This window comes from Eleutherodactylus coqui, chromosome 11 (genome assembly GCF_035609145.1).
Source record: "Eleutherodactylus coqui strain aEleCoq1 chromosome 11, aEleCoq1.hap1, whole genome shotgun sequence".
Taxonomy (NCBI): Eukaryota; Metazoa; Chordata; class Amphibia; order Anura; family Eleutherodactylidae; genus Eleutherodactylus; species Eleutherodactylus coqui.
The window spans coordinates 49,108,389-49,122,208 of record NC_089847.1 but is presented as its reverse complement, the minus strand read 5'-3'; the positions used below and the strand labels follow the sequence as shown (position 1 = coordinate 49,122,208).

The 13,820-nt window shown below is 47.0% G+C and overlaps 1 protein-coding gene across 8 annotated transcripts in view; it reads right to left on the bottom strand.

Annotated features, from left to right (window-relative positions):
• Nucleotides 1–13,820, bottom strand: part of CHD9 (chromodomain helicase DNA binding protein 9) — a 179,781-nt gene that overhangs the window by 103,239 nt on the left and 62,722 nt on the right. The gene's annotated exons all lie outside the window — the stretch shown is intronic.

Below are 13,820 nucleotides of genomic sequence, written 5' to 3'. Positions count from 1 at the left end.
ACAATTGGTGTGTATTTTGCTGCAGCTTTTGATGCGGATCCACAGCAGATTTCACCACTTGAATTGCAAGAGTGCTGGGGATCTGCGCAAATCTGCATCCATTGTGTGGATTCTAACATTGTTTTGATATGGAAAAATCTGCACCATTTCATTGTGTGAACAGACTCTTATCGAGGTTTTCCAAGAACGGTCGATGATCAGCTAATATGATGGAACAACAGCCAGCTGGAACTCAAAATGCCACCGGTCGTGCAGTGGCCATGTTTGGCTGCCTCTCATTCATGGATGGCGTATTGAGAGTTCATGGCGCCTCCCCAGCTTATAGATGGTTGGGGATCTGCCGAAATTAGAGCTGGTTTTGGAATGTGGAAAAAAAAATCAGTTCGGGTTACAGCCGAAGTGGGGATTTTCGCTTACCGACTCCACAACCCTGTCTGTTAGAGTAGCTCCGACTCTGGCGCACATGGCACATCTCCGCATCACATGACCGTTCTGTGTAACGCTACACTCCCCTTCCTCTACAGGTCATAACCCTTATAAAATATTGCCATATTTAAATCATCCTATATTGTATATGCTGTGCCCACGTTACCATATGCCGCTATGTATAGTCTGGGAATGGAAATCCTCACTATGGCTATACAGCCTACACAGTCCCTGCCAGGAGAGGCGGCCATCTTGTAGGCTAAAGTTAAATCCAACATATCCGTTTACTGGTGGATGTGATAGGACTGTGGCTTTGATTCAGGCGGGGTCAATCTAGATAAAGTGAGATGCCCACAAACATCAACCAGGTCGCTGCGAACATTAATCATGTAATCTACTGGTCACTATAGACTGCTTCATAAAGGACCAGTCCTATCACTTATAATGGGGGGCAGTGGTTCTGATGTGGTGTCCATTGTTCTGACAGGAAGAAGAGCGCGGTCTGCTGCACCATTCTTTAAAGGGGTTTTCCACGCAAAATATTAATTGTTCACCTAACCTCGGGTTAGTTAATCAATAGCGGATCGGCCGGGTTCGCCGCTTGGGATCCTGACCAATCAGCTGCCTGTTGTCATCGTCTGCATATACAGGGGTTGATGTGGAAGCAGTTGCTCCGACCCCTGTGTAGTGGCCGACGCTTGTAGCTGCAGGTGCAGTTCCCACTGATTTCATTAAGAACTTTGGCTGCAGTTACCAGCCCCGGCCATCAAACAGGGATCGGAGCAGTGGCTTCTGCTGGGTACATTTGACAGTGGGCACCCAGTAATCTGATCAGCCAGAGTCTCAAGAAAAAACCCAGCCAATCAACTATTCTATTAATGAGCTGTGCTGAGAATAGATCATCAACAGTATTTTGCATAGACAAGCCCTTTAAGGACAGGGTCACACAGGATGTAAATGCTGCGGAATTTCCATACGACACAAAATCTGCAGCAGAATTCACATGTTTGCAAATTTTAGATCCACAGCATGCCAATATATGTTACCCATTTGCAGTGCGAACTCCACTTCTTCAAAGGGGGGGGGGGGGGGGGGAATCTGTATCAAAATCCACAGCTAAGGCTACAGCTACACTCACACCGACGCCATGCATTTTTTCTGGTAAAAACACCTCCCATCACTTCTGTGAAGTAGCGATTCTCCGGCGCAGCTTTCAGTTGCGTTAGAGGTTCGGCAAGTGCTTCGCAGTCGGTGCGCACCGCACGCCGTGTGATGTGTGTTACTGTCTCATTGAAAACAATGGGTGACGAGTTCCAAGGAATGGGAAAAGATAGGACATGTTACGATTTTTTCCCGCATTGCTCATGTATAGGACTCCATTCAAAAGAATGGGGTTCATATTCACGTGAGATATGGGACCTGTGTAAAATCTCCAGCAAATCCGCTCTTTACACGCTTTGGTAATTTGGGCAGATTTGACAAGAAGAATAGCACAAAACAACAGGCACCAAGATGGACTCCACTGTAAGCCCACAGGATCCGCGCGGGATGGCCGGCTCTGACAGAACATGGCGGATTAGGTTACACGTCTGACATAACATTTTTGTAATCCCCTCTCCTGTACAAACCGTCCCATGTAAATAAACAGCTTCCATACACCTCTGTCCGCGCTATAGAGGCGAGACGGACAGTAGAAAGAAATGTATGAGGCCGGGCTCACAATTACCATGTTGTCATACGAGCACATTAGCGTGTAAGCATTGCGTAATAAAAGAACGTCGCATTTTTTATTTTGTGTATTATGCATGAGAGAGCCCATTATCCACTATCGGTGCGTAATCTACGCCCCAGCACGGGAAATTAAAAAAAAAACACAGGAAGACTGCGCATGAGAGAGTGTGTGAGATACGCCGCCATGCGCAGTACAATACCGCTGCCATACGCACTGATAGTCCGCCTCATACAGCGGTAAAGCCAGCGTGACCCACACAGGGTTTTACACATACGGTCGCACGCACCGGCCTTAAACACGGACCCCTGTAGTGTCATTACATTAAATATTACACTCTTCCATCTGTGTCTGAGAAGACGGGACAATCACCACAAGTTTCTGTGCGGCCATCTGGGATTCTGGAGAAGAAGGTTGACAACCTTCACGGAATCCAACATGGCAGCCATATTGATTGTTACGTTCGCAGCCAATAAGACAAGAATACAACGGATTCCTTTATGTTGGTGGAAACGCTCAGTGAGACATGGCAAACTAGGCCTTCACTGGAGGCCGCAGTGCCGGGGCCCGTACTGGTGGCATCTCCTTCGTACAGTGGGCACTTTGGCTTCCAGGTTCTACAGATCGGCCACAGAACTGAGCCCGGAACCACAGTGTTATGAAAGCAGTCTAGAGGAAAATCTGCCCTTGTTGCCCATAGCAACCAATCACAGCGCAGCTTTTATTTCCTATAGTGCTGAGGTAAAATGAAAGCTGTGCTGTGATTGGTTGCTATGGGCAACAAGGACAGAGACGGCTTTCAGAAGTGTAGTGCCGGGCTAATTTTTCGTGGCCCACCCTGTAGATCAGATCCCCAAACATGTCAACAGGCTTTCCTATTGAAATGAACAGCAGTGTTCACATGGTGCTCATGGCTTCCATCATTACGGCAGCCATGACGTTTGTTGTGTATCAAATATGAATAGGCCCATTGGCTTCAATCAAGTCTAGTTTATTTTAATTATTTAAAGGGGCCGCCCAAGATATAAAAACAATTATTGTGAGGGAAGCAAATAAGATAAAAACAGAATCTATATTCCTCAGTTTGACCCCCGCTGCTCCGTCCTCTTCGGCAGGCTTTGTTTACATGACTGCAGCGGTAAGGCATCTATTACCCATGTGACCACTGTAGCCAATCAGCATCCTCAGAAGTGTTCAGCACAAGATTAAGGCCAGTGTGTGGCTACAGCAGTCATATGAGTACATCAGTAAAAAAAAGCATGGTGGGGGCGACCAGTGCGGTGGCGGTTCAAACCGAGGAGTATATCTTTTTCTAATTTTACCATATCTCCTTCCCTTTAAAAAATGACAATATCTTGGACTACGGCTTTAACAGGAAAGAATAGAGGAGCAGAAACCTGGCGAGCTCACAGTTACACAATAACATCAAGTAAAGTAAATTATCACTCATTTGCCCTTCACGTGACAGCCGCACTGACCGCCGCCGTGTCCTGGCATGTGACCACCAACACACCTGCTCACATCTAAACCATATGCCAGCCTTCCTCCTGAATCCACAATCCCTAACCTCTGCACCATCACTGGCCAAACGCCAAGACCGGGGGCCAAAAATAGGCAGTTGACTCCTATAAAATGACCATGAAAGTTCCTATTGCCAGGCAATGAAAAATGTATGTGGCGGAATATAACAAACTGCGAAAGTCTTTGCAGCATTGTGTCTCGCCTGCCGGTGGCTGGCAGTGCTTGTAGTGGTCCAGCACCAATATATAATTCTAGTCCAAGCTGGTTGCCCTCACATCAACAGGTAAGGTATACAGAGAATTAGGCGGGCAAGCGCATGGCCCTCATCTTACTGGTATGGGGGATACGCTTGCTCGGGCCGCTTCTATAACTTCTATAGAAATTAATGGAGAGCTCCAGCCACCTCGCCATTCGTTCCCTGCCTGGATGTGGCAGCCACCGGCCGTCTCATGGTCATATCTACACGGCCCGATTATTGGGCACAAACTTTTTTTTTTCTTTCGAAAGTTTGCCCTATAATCGGTTCCTCTAAAAAAAATCCAATGATCAGCCTACAAATGAGGCCACCCTCAACGATGATACAAATACTTGCTGATGAACTGTACTTCTTCCTGGGTAAATAGGGAGATGCCCAATGGGACAAATGATCACACTAACGATAGTAACGGTCAACGTGCATGCCGATCGGAGTTCATTGACATCAGGCCAAGAATCAGTAGATGTAAAGTGACCCTAACCCACCAGCATCCACTACAGAAATAGCAAGCCTAACTGGCTTAGCCATACTACAAGTTAGTGAGCCCATCAGTGTGATCGCCAAACTATCATCGTACTGTTTAGACAGCTTTACTTTCTAAGACTTAGGCCGCCTGCACACGGGCGGAAATCCCGCGGCGCGATTTCCCGCCACTGAAAGCCTGCATAGGAGTGCATTACAATACGCACTCCTAAGCAAATGTCGCGCGGCAAACAAACCGCGACATGTCCTATTTCTGTGCGGGGCTCGCAGAGCCTCGCACAGAAACGTCACTCACCCGGCCGCCGGCTCTAGTCTGCGCATGTGCCGGCTGCCCGGCAGCAGGCACATGAAAGAGCCGGGTGCGCCGGGCACGGGTGAGTACGCGCTCGTCCCTGCAGGCGCTCGGGTCAGATCCCGCGGCGAGAATTCTCGCCGCCAGATCCGACCCGCCCGTCTGCAGGCGGCCTTAGGCCAAATGCCAACTAACGGATTTGTACCATGGTTCCCATGGTGGAATTCTGCAGCTATTAGGTTGTACTGACCCTAATAGCTTTTCTGCCAGCCAATGCAGACATGCAGAATTTTACCTCGGTTTTACAGTAGTGTGGTAAAAAAATGGGAGGTCTCAATTAATATAGTATTAATGGAGACCGCGGAAAAACCTGATGCCTCCACTCAGTACCAGTCACTACTACACTGATGCCTCCACTCTGCACCAGTCCCTACTACACTGATGCCCCCACCCTGCGCCAGTCCCTACTACACTGATGCCTCCACCCTGCGCCAGTCCCTACTACACGGATGCCTCCACCCTGCGCCAGTCCCTACTACACTGATGCCTCCACCCTGCGCCAGTCCCTACTACACGGATGCCTCCACCCTGCGCCAGTCCCTACTACACTGATGCCTCCACCCTGCGCCAGTCCCTACTACACTGATGCCTCCACCCTGCGCCAGTCCCTACACAGATGCCTCCACCCTGTGCCAGTCCCTACACAGATGCCTCCACCATGCGCCAGTCCCTACACAGATGCCTCCACCCTGCGCCAGTCCCTACACAGATGCCTCCACCAGTCCCTACACAGATGCCTCCACCCTGCGCCAGTCCCTACACAGATGCCTCCACCCTGCGCCAGTCCCTACACAGATGCCTCCACCCTGTGCCAGTCACTGCCCATTAAATACAGAATACAAGTTAAACCCATCACTCCTCCCTCTTCTCATTCGTCATTCAGTCGTTGGCTTGAGTTCAGACCAAACGATTATCGTTCACTTTTGTGCATTTGAACGCTTTTTCAACGACAAACGTTCTGTCTAAAAGCGCCTTGAGCTCTCGCCAGCAGGGCCTTCACCCCTATTGTTCAAGTACCGCTTTGGTTTATTACTGGATGCTATGACCCATTTTGTGTATGTTTTCCCCAATTTGCGGAATATGTTGGTGCTATATAAAGATTATTTATTAAAATGGCTTTAATTCCCAGCTCTACCGTATGTCCTGGAAACCACTAGATACCGTGGGGACACGGCACTCACATAGGGCTCTGTTCAGACCTGGTTTTAATGTAGCCTAGTTGACGCTATTTTGTCTTGCAGAAACTAATGGAAACCCAACAGAAACCTCTCTGCTCTCCATCTCAGCAAGGAAGGCCTATGGTTCCATTTCGAGTCCCATTTTCGGGGTTCAGGTAGAATAAAGCCGATTTGCAATAATACCCGCAGAACGTTTTTTGTTTGTGATACTGGGCAAGCCCCTATATTGTGTCTCTAATATGGCTGCCCTTGCGGAAGTTTTTAAAACTAAAAAAAGCTTAAAAAATTAATAAGAACCTTCAATATTTAAAGAAATATTAACCATGATTTCTCTACGAGATTCTTTTAATTTCATTAATTTAAATATAATACGTTGGACACTTTTTTTAAAGAACGTCTGAGGACTTATGAGCTCCATGAGACGAGGAGCAATTTCAGAAGTATGATGGCAACAACTTTATATGTACTCTGCTAGCAAGTTATGGCCAGAACACATAGCGCTTCTGGAGACAATCTGATGACTTTTGTAAGGTCTCCCGACACTAACAACTTTAAGACAAATCTCTAGGATGGCAGCTAAGTATCAATGGCGATGGCAGGAATTCTACTCGAGGACCATTTACTCATCGTGATTATGGCAGATGGAAGGTATTGTGACAACAAACCCTACAGCCCATAAATCAGTCATCCCGTCCCGAGGAGAAGCAGATGGATGGGCAGATCTGGTCAGGGGAAGCCTGACGATACACAATGTCTGCCAGCTCAGAGGATTTGTGCTGGCCGGTCAGACGGCTCTTATCAGTCCTTTCATCACCCTGCTGAGTGGGAACTTTATTTCAGCCTGTGGGCTCTGAGCTGTGACCCACAGCACTGTTACATAAGAGGACTCCATCACTCACAGCGCATGGGGCAGAGGTCACCATGGCGGAGAATTTAAAGCACCACTTTGACTAGACATGGGGATGTGCTCAGTATAGGAGGTCGGGTAGGAGTTCTAGCAAGCTAGAGTAGTCAGAGACCCCGGCTAAATGCAAATAAGGGAGATGGAATAAATCCTCCACAGTGCCACCTATTGAAAGGCAGCATTCCTTCAAGTCAAAGTCAGACTTTTTATACAAGCCTTGTTACAATGACTGGGAATTACAAGCAAAGCCAGACTCCATGTATATACAGCTGTTTTAGGGTTTTTGCCCTTCATCAGTGACTTTGACTTGAAGGAATGCTGCCTTTCAATAGGTGGCACTGTGGAGGATTTATTCCATCTCCCTTATTTGCATATTACCCAGAGTATATAGTATATATAGTATATAGTTGCTCTCCATAAGGAGAAAAGAGCGTTTCTGACCCCAGACCCCGACTATTAACGGGGCTCCCCACTACACCCTCACCGCTGTGCAAACCCCCTTATGGTCACAATGTATCTGAAAGACACCTGAATACCATACCTCAACGCCTGCGAACTGAGCCTAAAAGATACAAGGTATCTGTCGGTTTAACCCCTTAGTTACCAGCCTGCTTTGTGACTGAAGATCAAGTGACTTTCATTGTGACATTGAACAAGATGTATTTTTTCATGGCAGCACTCTGGGGTCCATATGATGCGTTGTAGAACTTTTATTACATTATTGGGGGGATAAATGAAAACACCCCCTGGAAACTTTGCCAGTGTTTTTTGGGTTTTGTTCTCACAGTGTTCATCATTTGGTAAAAATAACAACTTTCTTTTAAATTCTTAAAAAGGGTTTTCCAGAGAAATATTACTGATGACCCATCATCAGGATAGGTCATCAATAGTCGATTGGCTTGGGTCTGTCGCCAGCGACCCCATGCAATCAGCTGAGCGGGCACATGCTGTCAGCACCACAAATACACAGGGGTCGGACAGAATCTTCCGCGCCGACCTCTGTATAGTGGCCGTTGCTTGTAACTGCAGGCACGGCTCTCATTAAAATCAACGCGAGCTGTACCTGCAGTTACAAGCGCTGGCCACAACACAGAGGTCGGTGTGAGGCTTCCACTCCAACCCGTGTGTTATTGCGGCACTGACAGTATGCGCCCAATCAGCTGATTGGTTGACGGACCCAAGCCGATCCACTATTGATGAGAGTAATATTTCACTGGAAAACCCCTTTAAAGAAAAACTGTTGAATCCGCATCGCCTCATTTTAAGACCCACAACATTTTTATTTTTCTGGCGAAGGAGCTATGTAAGGTCTTGGTTTTTGCGGGAAGAGCTGTGGTTTTTACTGCCAGTGGTTTGGAGATACAAGTGACTTTGTACTGCTTTTTATTGCAGTTCGAAAAAAAATAGCAATTCTGGAACTATCATTTTTAAGTTATGTTTATGGCATTCTGCAGGCAAGAGAAAAAAACTAAAACTTTTCATTGCCTGGGTGATTGTGGTAATACCTATTATGTGTTGCTGTTTACCCATTTTAAAGGGTTTTGTGTGTGTGTGTGCATGTATGTATGTATGTATGTATGTATGTATGTATGTGTGTGTGTGTGTGTGTGTATGTATGTATGTGCGCAGGGGATACATTTTTATTTTTTTTTACACAATGCTTTAGTCCCTCAGGAGGATTTGAAGATATGCTTGTTCGATCGCTAGCATAGTACGCTGCATATGTAGTGCATTCTGCAATGCCTATATCATCATCCTATTAGACCGCCAGAGGCAGGGTTTAATATACTGAGTTACATACACAGGGAGGCCTCTGTCAAGCCTCTGGCTGCCATGAGAACCCATTGGTTCCTTGTGATGGCATTGCGGGGTGCTGATGGGTAACAGGAAGAGCCCCATCCCTGTCATCTGCTTACATACTGCACTTTCTTTAGATTGTGGCATGTAAGGTGTAAGACTGCCAGGATCATAGGTCTCTCCGCTCCTGGCAGTTACAGCAGGAGCCTGGCTGTCAATAGTTAGTCAAGCTAATGCCTTAAGATATATGTGCACGTTTAAAGCCCATTAGTAACCGCCGTAAAAAGGCATGTTAACGGTCACTAATGAGTTAAAGCGGTTCTCCAAGATTAGAAAGCAAACTTCAGAAGGCAGATAATGGTATTAAATTAAAAACAAAAAAACTATACTCCTCCTTAAATGTCCCTTTGATCCAATACTCCAGTCTTCCCATAAACACTGGAGCCAATCACAGGCAGTGCGATACAACTTTTACAGTAGGAAATCCTACGCGATGGCTGTGATTGGTTCATCAAACGCTGCAGTGATTGGTTCTCGAGTGCCATGGCTCAGCCAATTAGAGCCAGCGTTTCCTGGAGGCGGGATTTTTGAACCCCCTGACCAGGAAGCGGTGGGTGAAGACTGCAGACAAGTGTGTCGCAGCTTCGGAGGAAAAGTACGGTGGAGCAGACAGCGCCTGTTAGGTGATGTTTTTAATACAGCTAGGGCTTATATTTCAAGCCCCTCCCACACCTCCCAACCCTGAAATTCCAGCAAAAGAGCACTACACAGTCACGTGACTTTGTAGCGCCACAAAATCGCAATATCGCACAAAACACAGCAGCGATATTACTGCAATTTTCTTGCAGCGATATCCCCGTCGCCTGTATGAAAGGGGCCTAAAGCGGAGGAGTACAGTCCGGCGGGACAGACAATCGCGCTGCTTGAGATTCAACTTACAATAAGTCACTAGTTTTCAACCAAAGTTCCATAATCCAAATCTGCTGAGGGGATTCATGGAAGGCAGCAGCGGTCGTCGCTGTTCTATAAGGACTTTGGGTACTTGTACGCGGGATAAGTGTTGGGCGCCTAAGCACCTGAAAATTGTCTCAAGTATTATTAGTCCTGCGCTCTCACACAGCAGAGCGCTGGAGATCTCTTCCAGCCGCCGACCTCTATTGAGAATAACAGGCAGTCGTTGATAGATGAGCGACTGCCTGTTTACACAGGCCGACAGTCACTTGATTGGTAGGTGAACTGAAAACCAAGAGACTCCAGCAAGTGACTGACTCTCTCACTTACCCTGTCGGGTCCCATGTTTAGTGGGATGACAGTCGTGCTTAAATCACTCTCGAGTGACTATTTAGGTGACCATTAGGTATCCTTATTCACACAAGAGTGTCCGATTTTGGTGCAGAAAAACGGACCGATTTTAATGTGTGTGTACGTCCGTGTGCCCTGTGCCCGTCTGTGTGACATCCGTGTGCCCTGTACCCATCTGTTTTTTACGTCCAGGTGGAATCTAGGATCCATTTTTTTTAATCAAGTGCAAAAAAAAAAACCTGAAAGGGACAAATTAATGTATACCCACATTGACTGTAATGGGTCTGTGTGCGGTCTAAGAAGATTCATTTAAAGGAAACCTGTCACGTCCCGCAGCCGATAGGGAGATGGATTTTCTGTATTTGGATGTAATGCTGGATATGGATGTAATGTAAAAAAAACGTATACTCGAACCCAGGTTAGTTTTTTTTGGAAGGCCAGTAAAGCACGGTACACCGCGCTATTCTATGCAAATAATGAAGATGGAGTAACACCTCCATTTTGGAGGTATTATTCCATCTCCCTTATTTGCATATTACCCAGAGGAGCATGAATGGCCTTCGGAGTCTCCTCACTCACCGTCTAGGTGCTCTCCCTAAGGAGAAAAGATAGCTCTATTCTATGAAACTGGAAACATCGTACACAAAATGTAAGAGGGGTCCGACGTAGTCAAAAATTCGACTTACATATGACCAACTGCAGTCTCTGGGTGCATCACGCCAGAGGTTTAAATAACAAAAAAAAAAAAAAAAAAAGGTATTCAAAAATATGCGCTCAACGATTAGCTAAAGCAATGTGAGCAGCCCCCAATAGAGAGACCTGAACTACCCAGGAGACAGCGATTCTGCTCAGTAAAAAACTGACACTTTTCCGTGCAATTTTCATGGGTTTGTGATATGTTACTATTAGAGATGAGCGAATGTACTCGGTAAGGGCGATTTCGCAATCGAGCACCGCGATTTTCGAGTACTTCACTACTCGGGGGAAAAGTACTCGGGTGCGCTGTGGGTGAGCGGGGGGTTGCAGCGGGGAGTGGGGGGGAGAGGGAGAGAGAGAGGGCTCCCCCCTGTTCCCCGCTGCTACCTCCCACTGCAACCCCCCGCCCCACAGCGCACCCGAGTACTTTTCACCCGAGTAGTGAAGTACTCGAAAATCGCGGTGCTCGATTGCGAAATCGCCCTTACCGAGTACGTTCGCTCATCTCTAGTTACTATGTAAATCACAAAAACCTAGTATTTAAGGCTAAAAAAAGACATATGTCCATCCAATTCAGCTTATTACCCCCAGTGTTGATCCAGAGGAAGGCAACCCCCCCCCCCCCAAAAAAAAAACAATACATCCTGTTTTTCTATGTAGCCCTCATAATAAGGTCAAAAACACATGGAGGCATGCACTAATACACTCGCCGCTACGGGGATTATTAGCACATGACCTGGCAGTGTTTTTGTTTTTTTCAGACTATTCAAATTCCGCGCTAATAGTATTAGCTATGTGCAAGAAAGATAGGGCAAGTCTTATCTTTTCTCGCTCGTACTATTAAACCCGCAAGCCTCCTGCTAGTGGTAACGCAACCATTGAAATCAATGGTTTTGTTTTGTCCTGTTAGGAGGCCATAATTTTCACAGCCGCATAAGAGCACAGAATCGCGCCAATCTGTTTAAGCCCACGGGCTACGTGCACACGGGTGTTTTGAAGGTTGCGGTTGAGATTCTCGGGTACAATTTGCATCGGACATCGGTTGTGCTGAACATCATACAGTGACAAATGTTAATCTAATCCGAAAACCGGACAAGAATGTGACATGCTGCAATTTGTTTTTACTCAAATTATCAACCCGAGTAAAAAAAAAAGCCCGTGCGCGCGTACCCCAATGTGCGCTAAAGATGCCGCGATTGAACTTGCTTGCAAATTCACATGTCACTGTGTTTTTTTTACACTTCCATACAAAATAATGGGCAATTCTAGAAGAATCGCTGCACAAAAATATGACAGTCGGAGTTAGACAAATTGCACCATCAGAGAGAAAAATCTCTCATGTGAGTTAAAGGGGTGTTCCAGGGAATTATGAATGACCTATCCTCAAAGCAATGACGGATGTAATGCAACTACCAGCGCCAGCCACAACGCCGGTGTCGGAGCGGCGGATCCTCACAGTACTCCTGTGTATATCGGGCCCCCTGATCAGCTGATCGACCCAACATCCGACACACTTAATGGCCTATCCCGATGATGGGTCTTCAGTAGTATTTAGCTAAAAACCCTTTTAACCACTTTCAAACGAATGGGTTCTTTTCCTGTGCGAAATCTGTCTGATTCCAAGATGGACAGAACTCGCAGGGAAACTTTAGGGTAAGTCCACATCTCGCTGCAGTATTTGGCCTGGTAAAATCATGGCCGCCACGATGGAAACATGCCAGACTATTATGTCAGTGGGGTCCGGCGGGCGCCATTAGGCTGGTCCACACAGGGCTGATTTCCAGCGTTATGTCCACAGCGGGCAGAGCAGCAGCGGAAAGCCTGCCTCCAAACCTGAACCGTTTGGTGCGGGTTTTATCGCAAATTCCTGTGCAGAATTCTCGCCCTCATTGAGACCGCGATAAAATGGACGTGCCGCAGATTTGAATTCCATGATGCAAGTCAATTTCCGCAGCAGATTTTAAAAACTCGTCCACTTGGCTGCTATTGTAAGGGCAGAGAAATGTTCGCGTGGAACATTCCGCTCCGTGTGAACCCCCTTAGTGTCCGTCACACGGTAGACAGCGCTGTCTGTCTTTTTCAGGGGTCTGCTCCTATGACGAACCAGAAAACCGGAAATGTTTGGTGGAGATGTGATCGCAGCCTAAGGCCTTACGGCAGAGCCCGATTCCACATGCGTGTTCCCGCAGCGGATTCCGCCTCTGATCGCGGCCGACAACCCTGCGTACCTCTTTTTTCCGTACTGCAGTTGTCGCGGTGAGCCACCGTCGGACATGCGCAGTACAGATTTTTTTCAACTGTTTATTTTTTCTGCGCCGTCACTAGGCGATGAGGCGCAATCCGTGACCTGCCCGCAATGTTATTTGGGAATAGTCGGGTATCTGTGCGGAATCCACGTAAAAATGGAGCATGCTACGATTTTTCCTCTGCGAGCGGAAATCACAATTTATTTCCGCTCGTGTGCAGAAAAAAAGCGATTTCCAATAGCGAATTCCGCAGCAAAGATCCGTTCGTGTGCGGGCGGCCTTACCTTCATACACTTACTACTTGCGGCACATTTATGAGCAGCCAATGTAAAACCAGTCTATAAACTATCGGAAACTGTCCACACGTGAATTGGGCATCTATAGATAACGACCGGCGAGGAGAGCCAGCTACGGGTAATCGTCCTGACGGTTGGGTGTAAACCCCGCTGAATTGTACAGAAGTCATACAGATATAAGCGCAGGCATACAAAGGCTTGGCTGCAGATTTAACCGTTCCTCTGCCAGAACAAGCGCTAACAAAGAAACTGGTTTAGTCACAATGATGCTGCTTGGAAAACGCGCGCTGCGGAATATGTTGACACGCCATAAATAAATAATCACAATAATGAAGATGATACGAGGACCCCTCAGAGACCTCCCTTCATAAATCACTGAAAAGGGTCTGGCAGCCATATTTTTATTACCGCTTAGTAATGACTATTACAGGGAGAGAAGATTATTAACCTGTTCCCCGCTGGAAGGCCCAGGAGTTTCCCTGAAGACGACTGGAGTTCCAGATGTAGCAGTGCTCACTCTGTCATTCAACCTTCCCGCTTCTCGGCCCTGTGGTAATGCGATAGGGTGACCTGCAGTCCTATGTAACGCCACACAGCAGAGGGGGGCTGTGCTAAATGACAAACTCTGCTCTGC